Source organism: Neophocaena asiaeorientalis, unplaced genomic scaffold (genome assembly GCF_003031525.2).
Source record: "Neophocaena asiaeorientalis asiaeorientalis breed wild unplaced genomic scaffold, Neophocaena_asiaeorientalis_V1.1 scaffold120, whole genome shotgun sequence".
NCBI lineage: Eukaryota > Metazoa > Chordata > Mammalia > Artiodactyla > Phocoenidae > Neophocaena > Neophocaena asiaeorientalis.
Window position 1 is genome coordinate 1,689,089 of NW_020185322.1, and position 14,167 is coordinate 1,703,255.

At 44.2% G+C, this 14,167-nt stretch overlaps 1 pseudogene; it reads right to left on the reverse strand.

The window, feature by feature from the left end:
• Positions 1-10,424: 10,424 nt before the first annotated feature.
• LOC112392460 (uncharacterized) lies at positions 10,425-10,552 on the reverse strand (annotated as a pseudogene).
• Positions 10,553-14,167: the final 3,615 nt, after the last annotated feature.

A 14,167-nucleotide genomic window follows, 5' to 3' on the forward strand; every position in this document is an offset into this window, starting at 1 on the left:
TGAATTGGTTCAAGCTCTTAGCACTGCTGGGGGATGGGTGAATTGGTTGTGGGACTGGGTGGGGTCAGGAGCTGGGAATCTAAGCTCTCCTCCTCCTGACTTTCAAACGACCTTCCTGCTTCCACTTCTTCCCTTTCCCTGAAACCACGCCCCCTCCACCACCTGTGCCTCCAGATCCAGAGGCTTCCTGGGCTTCACGGCAAATCTGCTTTCTCTGGACCCAACTCGCCACTGTAGGCTCTTAGGTATGACATTCCTGCTCCCAGCTTGGTCATTTCCATCTGCTTTTTGCCGTCATTTTGTTCTAAGTTACAAAGATTCTTTAGTTTCATCAAAAATGCATCCATATTTCTGACTTTTTTCCTTTTACTATTTGGGATGAATTTAAGAAGAAAAAATTGACAGGAATGTCTTTATCTGATATCTAGAAACTAGTTGGAAACAGTATTAAGTGAAGATCACTGAAAGACATGTAGTCCTTCCATACATCTAAAGTAATTCTTTGAATTTAGCCTGAGCCACAGAGAGCTGTATACCTGAAGGTTATTGCATTGGCTTCCTGAGTTACACATTTTGATGCCATCAGCTTGTAAGTCCCAAGGAACTCATTGCTGTGTGTCCAGTAAGGAAGCTTTGAAGGACATTGATCATTGAAATAAACATTGTTCTCTCGAAAGGATCCTCAAGAGAATTTACTTGTCTTATCTTTGTATACTGTCCAGTTTATTATTATTATTTTTAATTGAGTGATTGGTTTGCTTTTACTCTTTGGTCTGTATGTTTCCCTTTTCCCATTGGCTTCTAGGCAGCTCAGAGCACAATTTTGGGCTTGCTTTTAGCAAGGATATAGAACTTAGTTTTGTGTTCTAGTCTCATTTTTGTTAGCATTTTATCTCCTCCTCTTGTTTACCATTGCCTTTGTTTTTTCTTCCCTCTCACCCACTCCTAATTCTTGTCGTGTTGCTCTGTTTTATATGTGGGTTGCCAATAGCTTGAAATCTTTTTTGTACCATAGAGTTATTGAAATAAGTAGAAAATTGATAATAGAAATGAATGAATGCATAAATATTCACAATTTTGTATTGTTTGATGTATGCCCTCTTTAGTCACAGATTTGGTCATTTCTTACTATTGGTCTAATTTAATCTTTTCCTTTTATAGATGAGGAAAATGTGGTCTAGATAAATTGATTTAGTCAACATCAGGTACCTTCAAATTGTTGTGATACCATCACAACCCTCCATCCATAGAATTCTTCGCATTTTGCAAAACCAAAACTCTGTACCTATTAAACAATAACCCTTCATTCCCCACTCTCGTGGTAACCACCATTGTACTTTCTGTCTCTGAATTTGAGTGCTCTAGATACCCCCACATAAGTGGAATCTACAGTATCTGTCTTTTTTTGTGTCTGGCTTATTTTACTTAGTGTAATGTCTTCATGCTACTTGTAGTAGCATGTTTCAGAATTTCCTCCCTTTTCAAAGCTAAATTATACTCCATTGTATGCATATACACATTTTATTTCTCCATTCCTCTATCGATGGACTCGGGTTGCTTCCGTTTTTTGCCTGTTGTGAGTAATGCTGCTGTGAACATGTGTGTACAGATACTCTTCCTGTGTTGCCCCGTTACAGCCACACCCACCTCCCTCCCCCACCCCCTCATTAACCACTGGCAACCCCTAATCTGTTCTCATTTCAACAGTGTTGTAGAAATGCAATCATACAGTGTATAACGTTTGGGGATTGGCTTTTTCACTTTGAAGAATTCCCTGGAGATTCATCCAGTGATTGTGAGTATTGACTGTCTGTTTTTATCGCTGAGTGAGAGTCATACTTTTCAGGTGTACGCACTGGATCACGTTGTCCCAGGGTTTGCGTCTCTGCAGTAGCATAATGCAGCAACATCTAAGCTTCCTGCCGTGTCCTCTAAGGCCTGTTGGGATTTGATCTCCAACCTCAGAGCCGTCCACCGCCCACCTTCCCTTGCTCACTTTGCTCCGTTCACATGAGTTTCTTGTTCTTATATGAATACTCAACGCTTTTCTGCCCAGCCTTTCTCCCCCTCCCCCTGCCTTTGAATTTACTGTTTCTTCTACCTGGAAAAGAAGTAGTTGCACCCCGCCATATAGCTGTTAGCATGTGCCAGGCATTGTTCTCACTTTACACATCAGCATATTTAATTCTCACCTCAGCCCTATGGTGTAAGTACTACATTATTACAGTTTTACATAGGAGGAAACTGAGGCACAGAGAGATTATATGACTTGCCCAGGGTCACACAGTGATTAACTGGCAGACAAAGCAGGATTTGATTCCAGGAAGCCTCTTACACCCCAGGCTATGTAGAACCCTGGGCTCCTACCGCTGTCTCAGCACTGGACCCTTTCCTGTCACTCAAGCATATTTCCTCAGAAAACCTTCTCCAACTGTCAAATCTAAACCAGCGTGATCTCTCATGTTGCCGTATTTCTTTTTTTACATCACATATTTGTAGATCCATATACTTTCTATGGTATTTTTTTACAAGTTTTTAAGCTTTGTGTAAATGATATCATACATACACATTGAAGATATGGTTCTAGGTCATTTGTCTGAAATAACTGAAGAGTAATCCATTTTATGACTACATATCCATAATTTACCTACTCTCTTGTTGGTGGACATTTAAGTTGTTTCTAATTTTTTTCTGCTATAGACAATACTGGAATGACCAGTCTTGGGCATGTGTCCTTGGAGGCATGGGCAAAAGCATCTAATATCGAAAGTTCTATACTCAAGAAGGGTCATAGGTCATGAGAATATTCAACTTTACTAGATATTGCCAAGGTTCTATCCAAGGAAGATGCTACCAGTTTATACTCCCACCAGCAATTTATGAGACTTCCTTTTTCTCCACATCAAAGAATCCGATTTTTGTTCTGAGAAGATCACTCTGGCTGCAAAGTTAAAAGTGAGCTGGGTGGGGGTAGGGAGGTGTGCAAGGGGGGTCCCGGCACGTGGAGAGCTAAGAGGCAGGCCAGCCAAGCTTCCTCAGCTCCAGACTGGTGGTGGAGGACTTCCTGAATGGCCCTCTGCTGCCTGTTCCCATTTTCCCTTTGATCATCAGGCTGGCAAGAACAGAACTATCTGCTTCTCAATCAAATAGCAAATTATGTGGGCAACCGAACTGCTGTTCTTTGTAGAAAATTATTATTTATTTTTTATTTAACAAAAGTCAAGGCTGAGAGGGTGCTCCACGGTGCCCTTCTGTGGTTTTAGTGTTTCCTCTGCTTTGGCTCAGCCCCGGGTGGTTTATCATGCATGTGTTGTATTGCAAATGTGGAACAAATGAAGCTGAGATATCAAATTAATACTGTGATCTGTTTTTCTGTCTTGTTGCCATAACAATCTGTGGCTCTTGAAGCAAAGAGAAAATTAGAATTGTATTAAAGGTGTTTACACCATGTACGCTCCATACTGCATTATTATTTATTGCTATAATAAGTGTATTTAACATTTGCTTAAGGAAGGTTGGCTGCTACTGCTTTTTGTCTTGTGGTTTTTCTGCTCATCCTTCCAACCTGGCTTTGCTTTTTTTTTTTTTTTAAATAAATTTATTTATTTATTTTTGGCTGTGTTGGGTCTTCGTTTCTGTGCGAGGGCTTTCTCCAGTTGTGGAGAGTGGGGGCCACTCTTCATCGCGGTGCGTGGACTTCTCACTGTCACGGCCTCTCCCGTTGCGGAGCACAGGCTCCAGACGCGCAGGCTCAGTAGTTGTGGTGCACGGGCTTAGTTGCTCCGCGGCATGTGGGATCTTCCCGGATCAGGGCTCGAACCCTTGTCCCCTGCATTGGCAGGCGGATTCTCAACCACTGCCCACCAGGGATGGCTTTGCTTTTGACCTTGACGTTTCCTATAGTTCTGAGCAAGAAGGATGCTCCACCACCTTGGGACTCCTTCTATTTATTCCTCCCCTTCACCGCCCCCCACCCCAATACTTGGGGCTCTTTCAAGTCAAGAGTCTTGTTAGAAACAAAACAGGACTTGAAATAAGTTTTCCTCCTTTGTTTGCCCCATTCCTGCCTTCTAAACCTGAACTGGAAGTTCAGCATCCTCTGGGAGAAATGAAGAGAAGCTCAAGGGTGGAAGAAAGGAGAATTAGAGCAATTTATGCCTCAGAAGAAGTGCAGTGGAAATCAATATGGCACGTGGAGGCTTATGGTGCGGGTCCCCTAAGATCTCCCACCATTCCACTCTATTCCCAAGGTCAAGTGCTCCACTGCCCAGAGCCCTCTTTGACTGATGACCTTACTGCCCCAGCCATCACAAGCTGCAATCTGCTGGGACACAAGGTGGCTGAAATGGTGGGGCTGGGGTGGTGGAAGCCCCTCCCCCCACTAACTAGATCAGTTTCCGCACGTGGATGCCTGCGTGGGACCGTCCAGTGCTGTAAGCTCCTTGAAGGCAGGCGCTATTCCTACTGCATGTATCAGCCTACAGTTCCTAGAATAAGGCTGGTCACACACGAGAAACTCAAGAAGAGCTTCCTTCACGGATTGTTTGGGTCATCGTGGTAACACCGCTAAAGAATATTCTGGTAATGAGGGAAGATGTGTAAAGATGTTTATTAGTTATGCCCATTTTAGAGCATCTTTTGCTCCAGAGACAATGGAATGAAAAGGGATATTTCTGACCCTGAAGAGTCCTCCAGGTGACCTGTGTCTATTTTCTTCTTCTGTGGGGAAGAACGTAGGCAGAGGGGGGACATGGGTCACCTTCACCCAGTGACTCTCTATGCCGAAAGAGCCAAAGATGCCCTAGGTGATGATAGATTTTTTAAATATCCTGTTATTGTCCTTTACTGCCCAGGGGACCTTAAGTCAGGTCTAAAGACCAGGGTGGGATATGAAGGCCATTTCTTGTGCCAGTCTCTTCTGGAGCACGATAGACTCAAACCTAGGATGGTCCCTGGTTATGTCAGCAATACAGGCAAAGAAAGCCCAAGAAAAATCAACCTTTGTCTCAAGGCCAAAGTTTTTTTCTTCCTCAAATTCTTGCACAGGGGCTTCCCTGGTGGCACAGTGGTTAAGAATCCACCTGCGAATGCAGGGGACACAGGTTTGATCCCTGGTCCAGGAAGATCCCACATGCCATGGAGCAACTAAGCCTGTGAGCCATAACTACCGAGCCCGTGTGCCACAACTACTGAAGCCCACGTGCCTAGAGCCCGCGCTCCACAACAAGAGAAGCCACGGCAATGAGAAACTCGCACACCGCAACAAAGAGTAGCCCTCGCTCGACGCAACTAGAGAAAGCCTGCGTGCAGCAACGAAGACCCAACACAGCCAAAAATAAATAAATTTATTTTTTAAAAAATTCTTGCACATGGGCGTACACGCGAGTATACACACACACACACACACACACACTTGAAAGGAGAAAGAGGGTGAAGATGGCTTTGGAGTCCAGGTTAGCCTGTGAGCCGTCACAGTGTTATCACACAGGAGGCAGCTGCTTGTGACTATGGCAACTTGGATCCCGAGGGAGGAGTGTGAAATGGAAGGAATATTAATCATGCTGGTGGGGGGAAGATGCAGGAGTGACAGGAGGGTCTGAGATGGTTGGGTAAGGTTGGCTCTGGGTGCATCTTTGGAAAAAGCACATCATGTCTTTTAGGTTTCCTGTCTCTTCCTTCAGAGCCCCTCTTTTCTTCCTGGATGCCCATCCTAAGTCCTAGGGCAGAAGCTCCTCTAGAACTAGGGGTGTGGTGGGCAAAAGACAGGAGGCTGAGCCCAGTCATCCTCAAGCACCAACTCTTTGTGTTTATGAATGACCTGTTAGAAATGTCCCAACTTAGTCACCTTCTCTCACTCAGACATTTCTGAGAAGGGTGAGTAAGCACAGTATATTCTTTTGTCTCAGTGGATTTAAATTGCTTATAAAGTGTCACATCCACTACTTCAGTTCAGTCAGCAATTCTGACCATAAGGGTTAATATTGTAGTGTGTTTATTTTCATGCCACGCCCTTGACTCAGGTGTAGGGAGAAGTAGCTTGTCCAGGTTCGCACAAAGAGGAAACACCTGACTTCAGAGCACTGCGATTCTGCTTGCTTCAACAAGCACAGTGTGTATGTGTGTGACCAGGGAGCACTGGAGCTTTGCTGACTTTTATTTGGTTGAATTCCCTTGTGTCTGCATGGTCTGAATGTCAGTGACTGAAACACAGTTACAAGAGAGCAGGTTGCAGTAACTGTACTTGCACTTCCTAACTTATATAGGACATGACGGTTTTGTTTGTTCCAAATAAACTCTTCACAGTATCCTGCAGATAAAACGCGTCCCTATTGTGTGCATTTCTATTGGTGTGGGAAGATGATATTGTGAAGTATTAACATAATCTTGCTCCTCACAAAGACACACGTGCACCTGGTACCCCATGGCACTACCCTGATGGAGGGTAACAGAAAACAGGCCTTTCCCAAAATAGGGTTGCCAGACTTAGCAAGTAAATATACAGGATACCCAGTTCAATCTGAATCAGATAAATGACAAATACTTTTCAGTAAAAGTATATTCTATGCAATATTTGGGATATACTTGCACTAAAAATTTATTTGACATTTATCTGAAATTCAGATGTAATAGGTGTTTTGTATTTTCTCTGGCAACCCTATCCCAAATGAGAGTGAAATCAAAGAATGAAAGTAACATGCTTGGCTTTTAAGTTTAAAAACTGTGGTTTAGTATAAAACAGAAATACCAGGAAGATGAAAACTCTGTCCTGGGGAAAGGACAGAGGGCTGGAGCCAGGGAGGAAAGAGACAATAGTGCCTGTAGCTGTTTCCCGCGCCTCCCTGCGTTCCACACAGAGCTACAGCGCTTTCAGATACCCTGGGGTACCCAGGAGCAGCCAGGGCTTGGAAACCGGGACAAAGGCGCGGCCTGTGGTGGCCCCGCCCACTCACCCACCCCGCCCCCGTCCCCTCCCAGAGTGCCATGCGCCAGAGACGCGATGTCCCAGGGTTCCTCGCGGCCCTGCGGGTCAGCCGACCTGGTAGGAGGTGAGTGCTGTCTCCAGGGCTGGCCCCAGCCGCGGTGGGACCTACACTACCCGAGCCGGGGTCAAGGTTGAAGGGCGAGGTCAAGGACCGGCTCCTGCGGACGCGGGAGGAGGCTGCCTGCGGGGAGTTCACAACTGGCCTACCACCAGGTAAGCCGACCAGGCCTGTAGAGCCTGAGCAAAGCGGGGCAAACACAACCTAATATACGCGTTTACCTAGAAAACCTGAAACTGATGAGATTCAAGGTGAGAACAAGGGCGAAATGAGAGGTTGGGAGCGGGAAGACCAATAACGGGTATTGTGCACCCGAATTCATGGTCCGGGACGTTTGCCCTGCCTGTTTGGGGTTGCTGTGGGAACCATGCTGGCCTGCGGAGGCAGGGACGCCGGGAGGGTGTCTCCGTCTCCACGTTGTCGCGTGCGGTGTTCGAGGCTGCGGTCTAGTGACCCTTAGGCCTGGGCTGGCAGATACACGAGCGGGCGGGAGCATGTCCTCCCGCCCCCTGCATATAGCAGAGCACTCGACAGTGGCCTGTGCCCCGTAGCCACCAGGGGATGAAGCGTACTCGCCCTCCTGATCCGTGCTTCTATCACCTGTGCGCCAAGATGGTCATCAGGGAAACCACGGAACCGAAATATTGCGCCGTTTGCTGGCTGTTTGGCCTTAAACGAACACATAACACCTGAAACTGTTTGCTTCCCTCTAAAATGGAAACAGTAATTACCCCGTCGTTGGGTCCCTCTGAGGATGAGATAAGATAATGTGTATAGAACCAATATAGTGCAATGCCTGGCACATACCTGAGGCGCCCAAGGTCCCATTTTGGGCAGAAGCGATTTGTCTTCGGCGCCCCCCGGCCACATCCTCGCTCCTCCTGCGCTCGGGCTCTCTATCGTATTCGATTACATCACCTCACAGAGAAGGGCCATTCACACTTCCAGGTGGAACCGTGCGTTGTTGTGTAACCGCTTCCAGGATCGTTGCCTTTTCACCTTGTATCGAATTGTGCAGTGCAAGGCTTCAGGTTCTAAGTGGAGCTTGTTAGGAAGCAGGTTTTTGGAGCAGGGGGAGCCCTTCCGCGCTGGGGGGGATCAGAGCAGATGGTAGGTGCAGCCCGAGAGGAGTGTGGTGGTGCTGCGCTGGGCGCTGGTCTGGGCCCTGCTCCTGGTACAGGGTGATGCTCTAGTGTCTCCAGCAGTTGGCAGGGAGATGTCTGGGTTCTTGGAGCCTGCGGGCAAAACGACAAGCCGTGATCCTGTGGACTTTCAGGGTCACGCTGCCGCAGATGTCTGTTCTTGGCTGGGGTGATTAGCCTCAAAGTGGAAAGTCAGCAGGAAGAGAATGGGTCCTTCACACAGTGAGGGACGTGATTGATGTGCATTTGGTACAGTTTTCAGCTGCCAGAGAGGAAAGGCAGCTAGTCAGATGAGCTCATCCTACTAGAGATCTCGGCTGGACCAGGTGTGGGTAGAATCATAGCTCCAGGTAGGACATTTTCTTTTGCTGGTTTTGAGGCAGCCATTTTGACATAGGCATGGCAAAAAGGAAAAAATGAAGTTTTTTCTTTTCTTTTTTTTATTACCAGGTAATGTGCATATAAGACACTGCTGACCCTTAACCCATCCTGAACTTCTTCCTTACCCCCAAGTGAAGCTCGGGTGTACACTTAAGCCAAGCATGGGATAAGGGTGTTGAAGGGTGTCAGGGGTACGGTGAGGGTTTTGAGCATGATAGCTGGTAATGAATAAATGTTGAAAATGTCTAGGCTTATACATTTAGCTATGTCACTATTCTCCTGTGTCAGGTAGCCATTTCAAGCATAGAGTTTAATGGTTGAGTGTGGAGCTCAACAGTCCCCTGGCCCGCGTGGAAGAGGGAGGAGGGAACTGGCTCCACTTGTTAGAAATCCCAGGCTTCTGTCGTCAATTGGGGAGAGGAGGAAGGCGGCTGAGGCAAATGGGCTTTGAAGGGAATATAGCCTCAAGACGTTACATCCCAGCTTTCCTGGAGTCCCCACGGTGATCTCCTCTTGGGGACAGGAGAAATAAAACCCCTGCATCTTATTCAGGTGTCAATGAAAAAATGTTGCCTGCTATATTAGTAAACAAAGGATGCTACAGCCATCAAGCCATCACACTGCAGCCACCCGCAGCTGTGCACCCTGAGGAGACTCAGGATGAGAAGGCACAGGACACTGGCCCCGGATAGCTGAGGTGCCTATCAAAGGAATGATTTCAGTGAGCCCAGACTCTTGCGTCTTCCCGTACACAGAAAAGCGCTAACTTCCTTAACTTGAGATATCTGGTTTTCTTTAATTAACAGTAGTCTTTTGATGTTCCTACACCTGGTCTTTGTTGTGAAAATTCCTGTATACCCTGGGTCCTCCTTTACCTCTTTGGAGCAGTCCCTCAGCTATCTGAGAGGTTGTGTCGCGGGCTTAAGTCCTCAGTTTTGTCTGCCGAATAAAACATAACTCTCAACTTTTAGGTTGTGTATTATTTTTCAGTTGACACAGGACAGGCCCCTTTCCCTCCTTTTGATGCTCTTGTAGGGTGAGCCCAACCATCCCCTTAACTAATGACCACCCAGATTCATGTCTCCCACATCTGTCTCTGGCCCTGCCTCCTGAGATCAAGACCAGGAGAGATTTGAGCATGACATGAACCTACCTGATAACCCACAACCCCTCCCAGGGTATGCTTCTACTCCTCCTGTATCCATCTCAGGGATATTGCCACCACCTTTGGCCTTTTCATCCCTCACACCTAATTATTTTCTCTTTCTTCTTCTTCTTTTTTTTTTTTTGCCATGTCTAAACTTTCTCTAAATGTCACACCCAGTATTTTGCTATGTTTGAAGTACCTTTAAACCTGTTTTCCTGTCCTCTAGTCTGACTGCTCTTTTCTTCTCTGCTTACCTGAACTATTATCTATCCTTGCGCCTAGTCTTTTCCTCTTCAGCTCACTTCCCACACTGATCCTCCCCTGGTTGATTGGTTGTTTTTAACATTTGTGCTCCTTAATTCCTGTGGAAGAAACCTCAAGGTCCTTAGTTTGGGATACAGGACCGTTAACAATCTAATGGCAACCTCATTTCCAGTGCATTCCCCGTCTTCCAACTTAGATTGAACTCTAGTCAAATCAGGCTACTTCCTGTTTCCCAACCAGGCCCGGTCTTGGCTGCCATCATTCTCCACTTCTCTGCTTGGTGAAATCCTACACGCATTTTAGGATTTCTGTCGATTTGGCTGTGGATTCTCTCCTGAACCGTCCCTCACCATTAGAAATATTATTCCGTCCCTACTCTCGGTTCCAGAGTCCTCACTTGCTCCTTGTTCAGTACTTAACATACTGTGTCATGATTATATACCCCTGTCTCCAACGAGTTGGTAATCTTCCCATGGAGAGACCCGAGCCCCAGAATTCTAAAGGGCTTGATTCTCAATTAGCAATAATTGCGCCTCGGATAAACCTCATTGGCTACGATACTGCCACTGCGCAAAGCTAGGGCTCGATTCTCTACCAAAGTGTGTCTTAGAACACTCGTTCTGCTGGATGTTAATCAACATTATATCGTGCTTATAGTGTTGTCAGTGCTGCTATAAATACTTTGCATGTAGGTAGGTATTATTATTATCCATTTTATAGATGAAGAAACTAATAGCTAATAAGTGGGAGCGCTAGCTAGGATTCAAATGCAGGCAGTATTGTTGCAAAGGCCATGCGCTTAACCTGACATGATTTGAACCTATGACATCACACTATATTGTCCCTCAGTTTAATAGGTATTATATGATACAGGGGTTGGTTTGTTTTTTTTTCCGTACACGGGTTTCTCACTGTAGTGGCCTCTCCCGTTGCGGAGCACAGGCTCTGGACGCGCAGGCTCAGCGGCCATGGCTCACGGGACTAGCCGCTCCGCGTCATGTGGGATCTACCCGGACCGGGGCACGAACCCGAGTCCCCTGCATCGGCAGGTGGACTCTCAACCACTGCGCCACCAGGGAAGCCCCAAGAGTTTTAAGAATGAATGCCCTATTTAATAAACACTGGGTTAAGCAAGTTTAAATAGGTGGATCTTTGCTTCTTGGAGCTTTTCATATGTTAATACACATTGTCAATTTCCAAGAGAAGGCTGTAGTTAACAGCATTTCTCACACCATCTCAGCTACCAAACCCTATTGTTTCCAATAGATTATTTATCTTGCAGGTTAATGTCTGTGCAGTATAATTTGGAAAATATTGCTTTAGATCAGTTTTTCCAAATTCATACCACATTGTAACTTAATAAATTATCCAAATTTTAAACTGGACTATTGTAATAATATATGTGAATATTATATATTTATAGTTATGACATTCTTTTTTACCCTCAGTTTTACTGAGATATAATTGACATACATCACTGTATAAGTTTAAGGTGTATAGCATAATTGTTCAACTTCTATACATTGTGAATTGATTACTATAGTAAGATTAGTTAGCATCCATCATGTCATATAGGTACAATAAAAAGGCAGCAAAAAACCCCTTTTTTTCTCGTTATGGGAACTGTTAGGATTTATTCTCAACAATTTTCATTTATTCCATACAGCTGTGTTAACTATGATGGTCATCCTGTGTATGTTACATCCCTCATACTTATTTTTCTTATAACTGGAAGTTTATACCTTTTGACTATCATCTCCCCCTCCCTGCTCCCGCCTCTGGTAACCACAAATCTGATCTCTTTTATGAATGTTGGTTTTTTTTTTTTATTCCAAAAGTGAGATCATACAGTATTTGTCTTTCTCTGTCTGACTTATTTCACTTAGCATAATGCCCTCAAGGTCCATCCATGTTATTGCAAATGGGAGGATTTTTTCATTTTTTTATAGCTGAATAATATTCCATGGTATGTGTGTGTGTGTATATGTGTATGTATATCACAACTTCTTTATCCATTCAGCCATTGATGTTTCCATGTCTTGTTATTGTAAATAATGCTGCTATGAACATAGGGGTGCAGATATCATTTTTTAAATAAATAAATTTATTTATTTTTGGCTGCGTTGCTGTGCGCAGGCTTTCTCTAGTTGAGGCAAGCAGGGGCTACTCTTCGTTGCGGTGCGCAGGCTTCTCACTGCGTTGGCTTCTCTTGTTGCAGAGCACGGGCCCCAGGCGCACAGGCTTCAGTAGTTGTGGCACGCAGGCTCAGCAGTTGTGGCTTGCGGGCTCTAGAGCGCGGGCTCAGCAGTTGTGGCTTGTGGGCTCTAGAGCGCAGGCTCAGCAGCTGTGGCGCACGGGCTTAGTTGCTCCACGGCATGTGGGATCTTTCCGGGCCAGGGCTCGAACCCGTGTCCCCTGCATTGGCAGGTGGATTGTTAACCACTGTGCCACCAGGGAAGTCCCCAGATATCGTTTTGAGTTAGTGTTTTCATTTCTTTTGGATATATTCCTTGAAGTGAAATTGCTGCATCATATGGTAGTTCTATTTTTGAGGATCCTCCATACTGTTTTCCACATGTACCAGTTTATAGTGCACAAGGTTTCCCTTTTCTCCACATCCTCATCAAGCATTTATTATTTCTTGTCTTTTTATAATTGCCATTCGAACAGGCAGGAGTTGCTATTGTGGTTTTGATTTGTGTTTCCCTAATGACTAATGATGTTTTTTCAGGTACCTGTTAGCCATTCATATACTGTATTTGGAAAAATGTCTGTTCAGGCTTCTTGCTCATTTTAAAAATTGGATTATTGGTTTTTGTGCATTGAGTTGTATAAGTTGGTTATATATTTTGGATATTAACCCCTTATCAGATGTACGGTTCACAAATGTTTTTCCCCATTCTGTAGATTGTCTTTTAATTTTGTGGATGATTTCTTTCACTGTGCAGAAGCTTTTCAGTTTGATGTAATCCCACTTACTTATTTTTGATTTTGTTCCTTTTGCTTTATGTGTCATATCTAAAAAATCATGATCCTTGGATCCATGATCCATGTCAAGGAGCTTTTTCTCTATGTTTTCTTCTAGGCGTTTCATCGTTTCACGTCTTACATTTAAGTCTTTAATCCATTTTGAGTTAATTTTGGTGTATGGTATAAGATAGGAGTCTAGTTTCACGCTTTTACATGTGACTATCCAATTTCCCCAGCACCATTTATTGACAAGACTGTGTTTTCTCCATTGAGTGTTCTTGGCTCCCTTGTCAAATATTAGTTGACTGTATATGCTTGGGTTTATTTCTGGGCTCTTGATTCTGTTCCATTTATCTATTTGTCTGTTTATATGCCAGTACCATACTGCTTTGATTACTATAGCTTTATAGGATAGCTTGGAATCAGAAAGTGTGATGCCTCCTGTTTTGTTTTTCTTTCTTAGGATGGCTTTGGCCATTCAGGGTCTTTTTAGTTCCATATAAATTTTAGGATTGTTTTTTCTACTTGTCTAAAAAATGCCATTGGAATATTGATAGGGATTGCATTGACTCTGTTGATGGCTCTTGGTGGTATTGACACTTTAACAATATTAATTTTTCCAATCCGTGAACATGGGATCTACATCCATTTACTTGTGTTATCTTTGATGTCTTTCATCAGTGTCTTGTAGTTTTTGGATTTTAGATCTTTCACCTCCTTGGTTAAATTTATTCCTAAGTATTTTGTTGTCTCCAATGCTATTGTAAATGAAATTGTTTTATTTCTTTTTCAGATAATTTGATGTTATAGAAATGCTACATGACTTTTGCATGCTGATTTTGTATCCTGCAACTTTACCACATTTGTTGATTAGATATAACAGGTTTTTTTGGTGGAGTCTTTAGGATTTTCTAGATATAAAATCATGTTGTCTGAAAATAGACACAGTTTTACTTCTTCCTTTCCAATTTTGATGCCTCATATTTCTTTTTCTTGCCTGATTACTCTGGCAAGAACTTCTAGTACTGTGTTGAGTAGGAGTGGTGAGAGTGGGAATCCTTGTCTTGTTTCTGTTCTTAGAGGTAAAACTTTCAGTCTTTCACCATTGAATATGATTTAGCTGTGGGATTATCATATACGGCCTTTATTATGTTGAGGTACATTCCTTCTATTCCTAATTTGTTAAGAATTTTTATCATTAATGGATGTTGAATTTTGTCAAA